We start from the raw sequence: 13,494 nt of genomic DNA on the forward strand, positions 1-13,494 counted from the left end.
CCCCAGCGGCTTGTTTCTAAGACCTCCAGGTTTTCTTTAGAGGCCCGGTTTCCTCCTCACTTGGAGGTGATTTTCTAGACCCTTGTTTGTGACTCATGTCTGACACGTTATTGGTAAAGGCTCACTTACTGCCCGCATACAGAGTTTGATGGGCGCTCAGTCCAGCCTAGCGTGCTCGGCTGCACTGTGCATACAAGGCCGAAGGGTGGTATTTTCACTCCACGGTCCACACCTCTATGTCATCGTTCCTACCCAGCTGCTACCCGGGGCACACATGTACCATTCTTGACTCTTGGCCCATGTTAGATGCTCAGCACATAGCTATTGTAATCATTATTGCTGCCTGGGTTGATTTCAAACGATCACTGCCTGGTTCTAGTGTGCTTGCTCACATTCATGCTTTTACACACTCCCTCGCCGTGTCTAGGGATGTTGAACACTGTTTCTTCTTTTGAGACCCATTTGTTCATTAATTAGCCTCTTTTTTGAATAGCAGCTTTATTTTATTTTTAGTGTTAATTGTTTTAGCTCTCTGTAAATTATGGATATTAGCCCCCTCTCTGAATTATGGCTGATAAATTTTTCTCCCATTCTGTGGGCTGGCTGTCTGCTCCACTGACAGTTGACTGTGCAGGGAAGAAACACTTTTATTTTCATATCCTTCCATCTCCTGATTCTTAGGCTGAGTTTCTGTGCTTCTGGTGGTATAGCATAAATTTCTTGCCTACCCCAATGTCTTAAAGAGGATTCACTGTGCTTTCCCCCAGCATTGTCAGTGTTTGTGGTTTTAAATTAAAGTCTTTTGATCAATGTATATATATATTTAAAGATATGGGTGTAATTACATATCCTGGATGATAGTTTTTCTAGCACCATGGCCTTTGTTTATTTCTGTCTCTGTGCAGTTAGTCTAACAGACTGTTTTTATGCCAATACCAGCTGTCTTTGTTACTGTGGCTCTTCAGTATCATTTGAGGTCAGGTATTGTGATGTTTCTCGGTGTCTTCTTTCTTCTTAGGATGCTCTGGCTATTTGTGGTCTTCTATGAGTCCATATGAATTATTGGATTATTTTTTTTCTAGAGCTGTGAAGTATGACGTTAGAACTTTAATTGGTGTTGCATTGAATTTGTGGAAATCTTTTGGTAAGCCATTTTTGTGATATTAACTCTGCCAATCCAGAAGCTTGGACCATCTTTCCATGATCCAGTGCCTTAGCAGAGATATTTTCAAATTAATACTTGTTGTTCTTCTATTCACATTAGCAGAGAAATGGAACCAGCTTAGATGTCCATCAGTTGGCAAATGGGTAATGTTTGTTTTGGTTTGGTTTTTCAAGATGGGGTTTCTCTGTAGCTTTGGAGCCTGTCCTGGAACTAGTCCTTGTAGACCAGGCTGGCCTTGAACTCACAGAGATCCACCTGTCTCTGCTTCCTGAGTATTAGGATTAAAGGTGTGTGCCACCACCGCCCGGCTTGATGAATGGGTAATGAGATGTTCATGCACGGAATGGAACATTATTCAGCTATAAACAAAAATTAAACTTAAAGGATGATGGCTGGACTTACACATGATTTCCGGTGTCAGCCTGTGCAATGGACCTCAGTGTGGTCTCCAGTGGCAGTACAGATCAAAGATATCATGTCCCTCTGTCGCTTCAGAGACCACAGACACACCATAGCCCCTCAGCAGCAGCAAAGTCCATGAATGTCAACACAGACCCTGTGGCAGCAGGACCTCAGACCTAGCTATGGCCCTCAGCAGCAGCGTGGACTACATCACCATGGCCTTGGGTGGCAACATTTCAACATGACCTCCTGCAGCAGAACGGCCGTGGACATCAACATGGCTTCAGGCTCCAACACAGACTACAAACATCCACATGACCTTCTGTGGTAACAGGCCACTGGACATCAACACAGCCCTGGCTGCAGCAGGACCGTGGACATCCACATGAGCCTGGGGCAACATACTATGGATATCGAGGTGGCCTCCAGGGCCAGCCTGGACCTTAGAGGCCTTTTGAGGAGGTCCAATCCAGAAAACGAACTGTTCTTGGCCTTGGACATCCTGTCGCGTTGCTCATAACCAGGGTGATCGTGCAGCTTGGTAGAGAGTTCAGGGTCTTGAGTCAGAGCTCGAGCTTCAGGCCGCTGCATACCGTCCTGTCAGCCCTGTTGTAACATGTTTTCCCACCCATCACAGGCTTCCCTCTCACCTCTCTCCGGTTCCACCTCTCTTGTCCTGCTCACTCCCTGCTCCATTCCTCTACCTTTCCCACCTCAGTGGCAATGGAAGTTACAGTGTGTTTCTCTTACAGTCACACTATGTAGTTATCCAGACAGATTTACATGTAAATATTCATTGCAACAAGTCATTGGTCTGGTTCAAGGTCGCGGGTGTGAAGCACCATAAATACTGGACCACTGCTGAGACTCCTCTCAGATATCCTGCGGTTGCCCAGAGTCAGGTCGATGTTGCAGCAAGGCAGGGCATCCCAGGGCAGGTTCTGTGAGAGCTCCTGGCTGCAGGGGCTGCAGCTGCAGTGGCTTCCTGCCCGGAGCTGGCCAATTAGCTTAGGACCGGCTCTATCCAGCAATGACCTGTTTTTGCAGCAGCTCAAGCCACCACACATCTCTTGTCATTAGGGCTGGCAGCTACACAGCTCAGGAGAAACCACTTTTGTTCTTGCAGTAGCCTGAGAGCCAAGGGCATAGATTTGGTGTTCTCCTTGTGTGTGGCTCTGCTCTGCCATCTCTTTCCTTCTGATTTCGTCAGTCCACGTTTTAAAGGCATCTTCCCATAAGATTTGACGTGTGTGTGTGTGTGTTTCAGGACAGAGTTTTTCTGTGTAGCTCTGGCTGTCCTGGACTCACTCTGTAGACCAGGCTGACCTCGAACTCAGAGATTCACCTGCCCTTTAGTCCTTCTGGAGCTGCATTGGGTTCAGCAGACTCCTTTTCCCACTGGTACAGATTCCTCAAAGCTCCTTGGTGGGGTCAGGAAGGAGCTACCATCTTCGTTTTCTATAACCTGAAATTCTTGTGTCTCTTTTTTTTCCGTTTAAAATGAAATTAGATCCATCTACATAGTGTTGGTTAATATGTAAATTGTTTTGCTCTGTGTGCTGGTTAGTGTTTGGTCAACGCAACACAGCTAGGTTATTTGGGAAGAGGGAATTGCAATTGAGAAAATGCTTCCACCAGGGGCATTTTCTTGGTTGATGATTGATGTGGGAGGTCCCAGCTCGTTGTGGGTGGTGCCTGGGTGCTATAAGAAAGCAGGGCTGAGTAAGCTCTGGGGAGAACGCCAGTAAGCAGCACCCCTGCATGACATCTGCATTAATCTCTTTCCTGACAACCCTGGAGGATGGACTGCAAGCTGTGAACTATTGAAATAAATCTTTTTCTCTCCAACTTGCGTTTGCAAGTTGTTATCACAGTAATTGAGACCTAATCCAAGACACTATGTATATAGTAAAGTGTGGTTAACGTGGCTTTTAAGATACTTAAGCTCATGAACTGCTTAGCCCTGTTGTGGCCTCTGCAAATGTGTCCACCGTGAGTCACTTCAGTGATTATATGGGTCCCCAAAGAAAATACTGTACAGCAAAAGGCAGGCTGGATTTGAGTTTCCCATGTTAACAGTCTCCTGATGGGCTTTTCATGTGGAGGATGCTGATGGACCCAGTGATTGTGTGCATGCTGGGGAGTGTGTCCTCACTTACACTCCCCCTAGCCACACTGCACACACCCCTGGCCACACTACACAGGAGATGCTTCTCAGCAAATGGAACCCACCAACATAGCTGTGAAGAACTCTTGCAGAATGGGTCAGGAACCTTCTATAAGGAAGCTGCTCCCTTTGTGAGCTCACCCCTGTTCTCAGATCTGGCTGGTTGTAAACATTTTCTGCAAGACAAGCTTCCCTGGCAGGATGGCAGAAGAAGCCGTGTTGAGAAGTCTGATTTTCTGGGCATATAGAATATGGTCCTCTCCTGCTTTTGGAGCCAGGTCAAGCTATCCAAGAATGGCCCAGGCTCTTAACTTGAACCCCATGGGGGTGCTGTTCTGGGCAGGGACCTTGTTGGTGGAGATGACAGAGGGAAGGTGTGGGTGGTTAGGCTGAGACACTTGGAGAAAAGCTGAATTCCCGAGTTTCCATGATCCTGCGTATTCAGAAGCTTCTACCTAAGATGGCAACGTCTCCCCAACTGCTCTGAGGATGCCTTATTCACCCACTCCTTTCCTTTAAAAATAACAACAGTTTCATCACAATTATTGAAAACAGAACATAAAATCCAAGCCAGGCATCCTGAGGTCATCTTGAACTACACAGAAAATCAGTGTCTGTCTGTCTGCCCTCCCAAAGTCTCTAAATGCAGCGATGGGTCAAATGGTTCAATGCTAATGGTCCCTGATGAGAACATACAGGGATATTTATGCTAGGAGATAAACTAACCTGGAATATTTGAGAGTTGGTTTGGTCTCTCTGAGCAGAATACCTGCTGTGACTCTACCAACCAATGGTCTCTAGTTTCCTTTCAATTGTGGCAATAAAATATTTAAATTAAAATAAAAATTAGAGAAGGAAAGTGATTATTTTATCAAGATTCACAATCCATCATGAGGGAAGTCAGGGCAGGAACTGAGGCAGGAACTTGTAGCGGAAGCCATGGCGGGGTGTTCCTTTTCCTTGCTCTCAGCTTCATGCTTAGGTAGCTTTCTCATATGGCTCAGGACCCGCCTAGGGAATGGTGCTGCTCACAGAGGGCTGGGCCCTCCTGTATCAGTTAGTAATCAGACATTCCTCTATGCCCGTCTCATTTGGGTGATCCTTCAATTAAGACTACGTCTTGGATGACTAGGTTGTGTCAAGTTGACCTTTACCTAGGCCACCTTGTTGATCTGAAAGGTGGGGAGGGGAGCAAGCTTGAAGAGGTGGGGGAGGAGAAGAAAGTATTAGGCAAGGAGGCTGCTTGCCTGAGAAACAAAGAACAAAGTTCCCTTTGATGCCGAAGCTTATTTTACTTTTGGGGGAAAATTTTTGTTGTTTTCAGCAGCTTCAGGTCCATCTCATCTTTGAATCGCCTTCCCTCCAATCACAAGAAGTCCACTAGAAACCCATGCAAACAAACCTCCGGAGCCAGAAGATTGTCTCCGGCTGGTTACCCCCTGAGGTAGCAACAGGGCTATTGGTCGCCGACCATTTCCCTGAACTGGGGAAGTGGTGTGCCAGGGTTGGCAAGGCTGACTGCCGGCCTTGCCGAGCCTGGAGCATGCCCCTGATGCATCAGGATGCAGAGTGGGCCAAGGCAGATGTGTGGGGTGTGGACATTGGCAGATGTGACCAGGAGGGCAGCCAGAAGAGAGGTGACAGCTGGCATGAATGCCGCCCGTAGACCACAGGAGAGTGGTCACATCATTTGCTGTGCCAGGAGGGAGGCAGAACAAGTCACACATGACAGCTGAGGAATGAGAAAATCGACCAGCTTGTTTCCTCCCTTCCTGTTCCTGCAGCTGGGGGAATGCTTCCTTGTACTCAGATGTCAGAACCACTGCCTTCACGACAGCTTGTCAAGGAGCTGTGTCTTTCCAACTGGAGCAACGCTGTGTGAACGCAAAGGCTGCCCCATGTACCCCACTTACGGTATCTTGAGAGGTGCAGGATCTTGTCTAGCTGTCTGGACCACGTGTCACACCATGGGGGGCAACTTGAACACCAGGAATGACACCGTCTCTGTGTAGTCTGACCACACAGAGGTCACAGGTGTCCTGATTCTTGGTAGGAACCGTCCCAAGGGAGCCACCTCCTATCAGGTCTATAGACCTCTGCCGGGAACAGCTACCAGCTGCTCAGGTGGGTGGCAATGGTCTTCCCTCACGGCATGTGTGGCAGAGAATATAAGAACAGCAGTGAGCGGATACTGAACTTGATATATGGTACCTAGCACAGTCCATGAAGGGCTGCTCCAATTCACGTACAACTAGCAAGGTGGCAACGCAGCTAATAGGGAGTGAGGCCAGAGCTGAATTCAGGGAGCAACTGGTGTGTGTGTGTGTGTGTGTGTGTGTGTATGTGTATGTGTATGCATATATGCACACGTATGTGTGATGTTGTGGCTTAAACTCAGGGTGTTATGAATGCCACGCAATCCATTTTTTTATTTTCAAATGGTAATATACAGTAGAATTAACCTTTCTAAACTGTGTTATTAATGTTTTTAAAATTATTTTTTATTTTTGCATCATTTTCTCATTTCTACCTGCCATGGTCTTTTCTTATCTTGGTTCTTATCCAAAATGTTGAAACCTTGGAAACTGATGGGAATAGACTCGAGAGCAAATGACTCTGTTGGTACTTTGAAGTCAAGAAAGCCATAGAACAAGGTCCAGAAGAGAAGCTGACAATGTTAGGTGCTTCAGAGAGAAAAAGATAAGCATATCTGTGTTCCATCAGATACACAGTTCAATTTAGTGAGCTAAAGTTACTCTTCCATATGTAACCATGTGCCCCTGGCACCCTGTTCCCTTTCTAGGACGTAAACACTGTTACCACCTTGTGTACACACACAAAATTACAGCAGCAGTCAGTGCTCTGCCTCTCTCTTCTCTACGGTTAAAATTAACCATGTGTCTGTAGTCATGTAGACCAGGATGGAAGCCGGAAGCCTTTTCTACTGCTGAGTCCTTCCTGCCTGAGAAGCTTTTATGTGAACCTGAGTATATAACATTGTTATAGAAATCAATCATTTACTAATGACAAACCATGAAGTAATTTATTTTAAACGAATTCTTTGGTATATCCATGATTTTACCATTTATTAAAGACAAAAGCAAAGTATATTTGCATAAGTATATTTATTATTTGCATAAGTATATTTGTATTTTTTGACTGAATGTTTCACGCTGTGGGCCGCCCAGCACCAATATTTTGATTTTATAGTTGCCAGTATTGAAAGCGCCACTTTGCATAAATATAAAGTACAAAATGGAAGCAGTACATTTAGGGGCATTTTATAAATTGTTGGGAATTCTATTTTAATTCAAAGCTCAAACTCATTCAGTGATTTTTTTTTTAAATGTATTTTTTCCTCAGACAATTCACCCCAATCACTACATCCCGACTACAGTTTCCCCTTCCTCCACTCCTCCCAGTTTCTCCCTCCTCTTCCATTTCCCAAATTAAAAAAAAAAAAAAACAGGCCTCCCAGGAATATTAACTGAACACAATATACAATAATACTAGGCATAAACACTCACTCATATCAAGGCTGGACAAGGCAACCCAGCAGGAGGAAAAGGGTCCCAAGCCCCTTGATGTTCTCATGGCCCTCTTGATTTCCAGTCACCTGGATATTTGCCCCTGTAATGCATTTGTGTTTCTGGAAGCTGTCTCAGTTCCTCTTCCTTTTTCTTTCATCTCCTCTTGGCTACGTATTTTCTTTTCTTTTCTTTTTTTTTTAAAAATATTTATTTATTCATTATGTATACAACTTTCTGTCTGTGTGTATGTCTGCAGGCCAGAAGGCACCAGACCACATTACAGATGGTTGTGAGCCACCATGTGGTTGCTGGGAATTGAACTCAGGACCTTTGGAAGAGCAGGCAATGCTCTTAACCGCTGAGCCATCTCTCCAGTCCCATTGGCTACGTATTTTCAAATGACCCATTTAAGCTCACGAAATTTCTTCAGTTTGCTCTATTTGGCTACTGATGGTTTCATGTTCTTTTTTAGATTACATACTTATTGATTGATTGTATGTGTAGGTGTGCATATGCCGTGATGCATACAAGGTCAGCGATAACTCGTGGAAGTCCGTTCTCCTCTTCTACCATGTGGATTCTAGAGATGAAAGTCGGGTCATTGGGTTTGGTGACAGTAGCTCGTGATCCATCAAAGTGCATTTGGTTCTATATCTAACCTTTTAATGGACTACTGTTATTCTCCTGGATATAAAGTCATGAAAATCAGGGAAGAAAATATCAGGGTCATAAAATGAGGGGAAATGACTGTGACAGGGGAGAAGCTGATGATACAGACAGCCATCCTCTCTGGAGACAGCTAGAGCTCACAAACTGCCTCTCGATTCTCTGGGTTACCTCCGGCCATGACACGGGCAGCCACCTGTCCACATGAAACGGTGGCACAGGGGTGGGCTGGTGCGTCACGGTTACAGAGCTCCAGGTTTCCACGGTGGAAGAAACTGCCACTGTCTAAAACCGGGCACTCGTGTAACGTCCTGGGGTCTCTCTTTGGATGTGAACTTTTGAAGTTCCCTAATTCTGTAGAGCCCAGTGCAATTCAATAAAGTTAGTTCCCATTTGTTTTTCTGCTTAATCTGTTCATGTGGTGTGGCCACTGGAACAAATCAGAGCTCCAGCTTCCAGATTCACTTAGTCATGTGTCAGACTGGGAGTTTCATTTCCTGGAGGCTCCCCCACCAAATGCTGGAACGTTTCAAAAACATTGTGAAAATTTGTCACCAAAATATGACGATCTGGGTGGGGACATTTAGGTTTAGCTGCTTCTTATTTTGAATATTATGTAAACATCATGAATTTCTTTCTTTTTTTTTTTTTTTTGAGGTAAGGTTTCTCTGTGTAGCTTTGGAGCCTGTCCTGGAACTCGGTCTGTAGACCAGGCTGACCTCGAACTCAGAAATCCGCCTGCCTCTGACTCCCAAGTGCTGGGATTAAAGGCGTGCGCCACCCGGCAACATCATGAATTTTAAGGGTATGAGTTGAAACTTCACTGTTTGGAACCTGTCAGGATAGGAGCAAAACACGCAAATTGTCACAGTGCAAACTGCATGACGAGCGACAGACGGGAAGCTCCTGTTTTAGGACAAACATTTCTAAATTTCTTAAGTTTTCCTTTTCTTCTATAGTACAGTCTTGTCTACTGTATGTGAATTGACCTTTCTGATGGTATACAAAAGTATTAATACTTTTCCCCCAGTAGGAAAATCATGTGGGTGAACTCATTGGGTAAGGCATTTGTTCTGCTGGACATCCTGAGTTGGTGGGTTTGGTCCTCATGGGTGGGCTATTCCTGGTTCACACTGGCATGTCCATTGGTGTCATCCTTGTCCAGCTCTTATTTGGGCTGTCATCTTGGCAATACTTTCTGGGTGCTGCTTCTGCTAGTCCCAGGAGACACAATCTCAATGCAAACTCCCTGACCTCCTGACTCTTAAATCTTTGCACTCTGTCTTCTGCTATGTTCCCTGAGCCTTAAGTCTGGGATTGTTTTGTACTTGTGTCCACTGGGATTGGGCTCCACAACTCTGTATTTTGATTGGTTGTGGATTTCTGTGCTGGTCTCCATCTGTGGCAAAGTTTCCTTGATGCGGGGTGAAAACTACACTTATCTGTTGGTATAAGGAGAAATGTTTTGGTTGGTGTTAGGGAATTTGCTTGTTTAGTAAACTATTACAGTCTCCTCCAAATCCACTTCACTAGCACTGAGAATTTAGCTGGCTTTCCAGTAACAGGCATGGTTTTCCCTTTTGTTGAGCAGGTCTTAAGTCCAATTAGAGAGCTGCTGGGTACTTCCAAGGTGTATGCGCCACTTCTGCACCCTTAAGGGTTATTGTGTCATGCTGATTACTGATGTGGTTCATAGGCATCACAGCTGGGTAGGATTGTTGATTTCCTCCCTCCTTTCGATGCCTGCACAGTGCCTTCTGGTACAGTCAAAACTAGTCCTCAGGGAGGAGGCATTCCAGCTAGTTCCAGCTCAGGGGTCTCTACACCGTGACTGAAGTGCATATTATCTTCAGCAATAGAGACTTACCTTCTACCTCTAGGGGACAAGCAAAGGTAACAGCAATGGGCTGTATATAGTGAAACCACCCGCTGTTAATTGATGTTAATGTCTTTAAATCCAGGAATAGATTTTTTAAAATGAAATTGGACACCCCAGAATTCAGTACAATTATGTTTTGGATAAAAATGTCTTCTTGGTTAACTGTACTCTTGAGTTAAATTAAGTGTTCCTTATTTCTCCAGTAAGTTTTAATTTGAAGGCTATTTTGTCCTATTAGGATAGTTGACACCTTGCTTCCTGGTCTCATTTGATTGGGGTACTTTTGTCCGTCCTTTTACTCTAAGGCAGTGCCTATCATTAAAACTAGGATGTGTGTCTCTTGTAGTTAGCAGACAATTTTTTTTTTCTGGATCCATTCAGTCAGTCTGTGTCTTTTGATTAGAAAGTGGAGGCCATTGGTATTTAAAGTTATAGAAATGTGTATGTTAATTGTGGTTATGTTATTGATTTTTCGGTGTTGTTCTCAGTGGTATTTTTATGGCTTCACCATTTCTTTGCTATGCTCTCATTCCTCTCAGCCTAAAATGCTTCCTGTATTTTCTCTAGTTTGGTTTGTTGGATATTATTCTTTTAGTCTATTTATGTTGTGGAAAGTTCTTCTTTCAGTAATGACAGATAGTTTTTCTGGGTATATTTTTAGGTTGGCTGTCAATGTATTTGAGGACTTAAAATTCACTGCCCCAGGCTCTTCTGGCTTTCAAAGTTTCCATTAAGAAATCAGCTGTTGGGCTGGAGAGATGGCTCAGAGGTTAAGAGCATTGCCTGCTCTTCCAAAGGTCCTGAGTTCAATTCCCAACAACCACATGGTGTCTCACAACCATCTGTAATGTGGTCTGGTGTCCTCTTCTGGCCTGTAGGCATACATGTAGACAGAATATTGTATACATAATAAATAAATAAAAATATTAAAAAAAAGAAATCAGCTGTTTTTATAGTGAATTTTCATTTATACTTGACTTGTGTTTTTTTTCTCTTACCACTCTGAATACACGTTCTTTGTTATGTATTCTTAGTGTTTTAACTATGACATGCCATGAGGATTTTTCATTTCTGAACTTGTCTTTCTCACGTGTGCTTCTTCTATTTGTATGGGTGTCTTTCCTTTGTTTAGGGAAGTTTTCTTTTACTATCTTGTTGAAGATCTGGTCTACACCACTGACTTGGTATTCTTTTCCTTCTATGCCTATAATTCAAAGATTCCCCCCCCCCCCACATTTCTTGTGTTGTTGTTCTGTGTGTGTGTGTTTAGATATTTATTTGTTCTAGATCATCTAATTTATCTTTGAGTCCTGAGTTCTGCTTCGTTCTACTTGTAAGGCTTTGATGTTTCTAGTTGAGCTTCTGGATCTTTCAATTTCATCTTCATTTCAGCTCAGCTCTTCTTCAGTGTTTTTATCTGCTGTCGGAAACCTACTCTCAAGTGTTGGGTTGTCTTTGTCATTTCTATCAGTCTTATTTTTGTTTTTCATTGGTTTTGTATTTTAAGAATAGCCTCTTTCCTTGAACATCACTCAGACATTTATTCTCAATTTCACTGATCTGTTTCTCTGGCTTTTACTTGAACTCCATAATTTTTGATGACGTTTATGATTGGATTGTTCTTTCACATTATGTGTTCTGGAATTAATCTCAGCAATTCTCATTGGCATTCATTTCCACAGGACTGGTAGGTTTTAGAGAGATAATGCAGGCATGATCTTTCATATAGCAGGGGTTTTTGTGATGAGATTTGGGAACACCAACTTCTTTTATTAGTTCTGAGTTTGTTATGGACAGAGCAGCTGAGGAAGAAGAGAAGATGCTGGTGGGTATGGTCTAGAGGTTAGAAATGCCTTGGGTGAAATGAAGTCAAGTGGACAGAGGCTACTGGACTGGTGTATAGGATTTGCCTCTGTTCTAAGTCTGGTCTGACTGAGTCCTTTGGTTTGGGGGTTAGGCAGGGAGGATCCTGTCCCAAACATAGAGCTCCTTTGTGGTGTAGGCAGGGAAGGCCAGACTAGGCAGGTTCACTGGTTGTGAAACCCAGGCTAGATCTGGCTGGTTGAGGATAAGGTGTGGCTAGTGAGGTCAGGAGAACACATTTGGTTAGACCCTGGAAGAGGATGTGAGAAGTCTGGGTACCAAGTGGGGTGGTTGGAAGTGTGCTGAAGGGACCTGTGGGGCAGTTGGCAGTTGCAGGTTTGAAAATTATTATATTTATTGGTAAAGTTACTTCTTTCCAACTTATTTTGAAATGGTTATCTCCTATACCTTTTGTCTAGTTTTTACCTGATAAGGATTTTCTGAGCAAATGTTAGTCATACTAACTTCTCCATTACTGAGGGGATGGGAATATGGTTTAGCTCTTCTACAGCTCAACTTGGTTGGGAGGTCTCCATTTTCTCTGGAAGTCCTGCTTTAGTTGCTTTAGGTAGGACACAGCTTTGCTTTGATGTAGGCAGGGTGAGACAAAGCTGATGTCATGTTCTCTGCAGCTCCCTACACTTTTAGTCAATTCCTTTCCCTCTCCACTCCTCCATGCAGGCGCAGGCATGTTGGAGCACAGCTTCTGCAGTACAACACCGGCCAATTTCCCTTTAGGGAATCACTGTACGCCAAGGGCAAACGCTGCATCAGTGCCTGCTTGTGAAGGGCTGTTAAAAGGGGCAAGCTTCAACTTCATCTGGAATTCTCTTGGGGGTCTGCTGTGCCTCAGATGGCCACCTGCCTTCCTCTTGCACCCTGCCCTTCTCCCGCAGGTGTTGATCAAGTCTCTAAACTGACCAAGCTTGCCGGTCCTTGTCTGAGCCTGTTTTCTGGGGAACTGACCCTGTGAAAATTGCTCTAGATGTCTATCGCTCATTTATTTTAAAATTTCAATACATTAAAAAAAAAACATTGAAAGCCCTAGGACATATTTTAGTAAATATTCTTGTAAAATATTGTACATTTTAGTAAATAATCTTGAAAACTGTTTCTGTAGGCTGGAAAGATGGCTTGGTCAAGAGTGCACTGTTTTGGCAGAGGACTCAAGTTCAGTTCCCAGCACCACTGTTTGTGTTAAGTCAAATACCGTCTTCCCTGATACACACAGTCCTCTGTGGAATGAGCAGCACTTCCTTCTCTCTGTTCTGAGTGTTATGGCAATCCTTGTTTATCTTGACTCCTAGAATGGCCTCAATAAGAGAGACGAATGATTTCTAGCTATAATGCCATCTGACACGGAAGTGGAGGCAATCTTTTAAATCTCCCAGCTTTCTCTCTGTAAGGTCTACAAGATTTGTTAAATTTCCAGGATCTTAAAGGATTAAATTTCCATGTAGTCTGTTCAGTTTTAAAGTGATCATGCTGGGAGGATAAATCTGGTGGTTACCGCTCAATCCTGGCATAGGGAACCAGCTTCCCCACACTTCCTTGGACATCTGTGGTCCTAGCACTGATGCCTCTTTTTATCCTGAGATCGGGTTTTGTGTCTTTTCGTGTTATTCTCATCACTTTTCTGCATCAGTGAGCTCTGGCTGCCTTAACAAGGTAACAAATGTGCTTATTTCAACAGATATGTTCTTATTTCGTGATGGACAAGTATCAGACAGTTTCCTGTTCTTTTGAATCGTGCTTCTGCACTATAAAAACGACCGAAGAACAGTGCATTTTAGTGTGTGGTGTTTTCCAGCCTTCATTCCAG

At 43.9% G+C, this 13,494-nt stretch overlaps 1 long non-coding RNA gene across 1 annotated transcript in view; it reads left to right on the forward strand.

Moving 5' to 3' along the window:
• The window catches only part of LOC121452210, a 125,659-nt gene that overhangs the window by 98,945 nt on the left and 13,220 nt on the right, over positions 1–13,494 (forward strand). The window lies entirely within an intron of this gene.

Source organism: Microtus oregoni, unplaced genomic scaffold, assembly GCF_018167655.1.
Source record: "Microtus oregoni isolate MIOR12 unplaced genomic scaffold, Mior012 000009F_ref0000495, whole genome shotgun sequence".
In the NCBI taxonomy this organism is placed as follows: Eukaryota; Metazoa; Chordata; class Mammalia; order Rodentia; family Cricetidae; genus Microtus; species Microtus oregoni.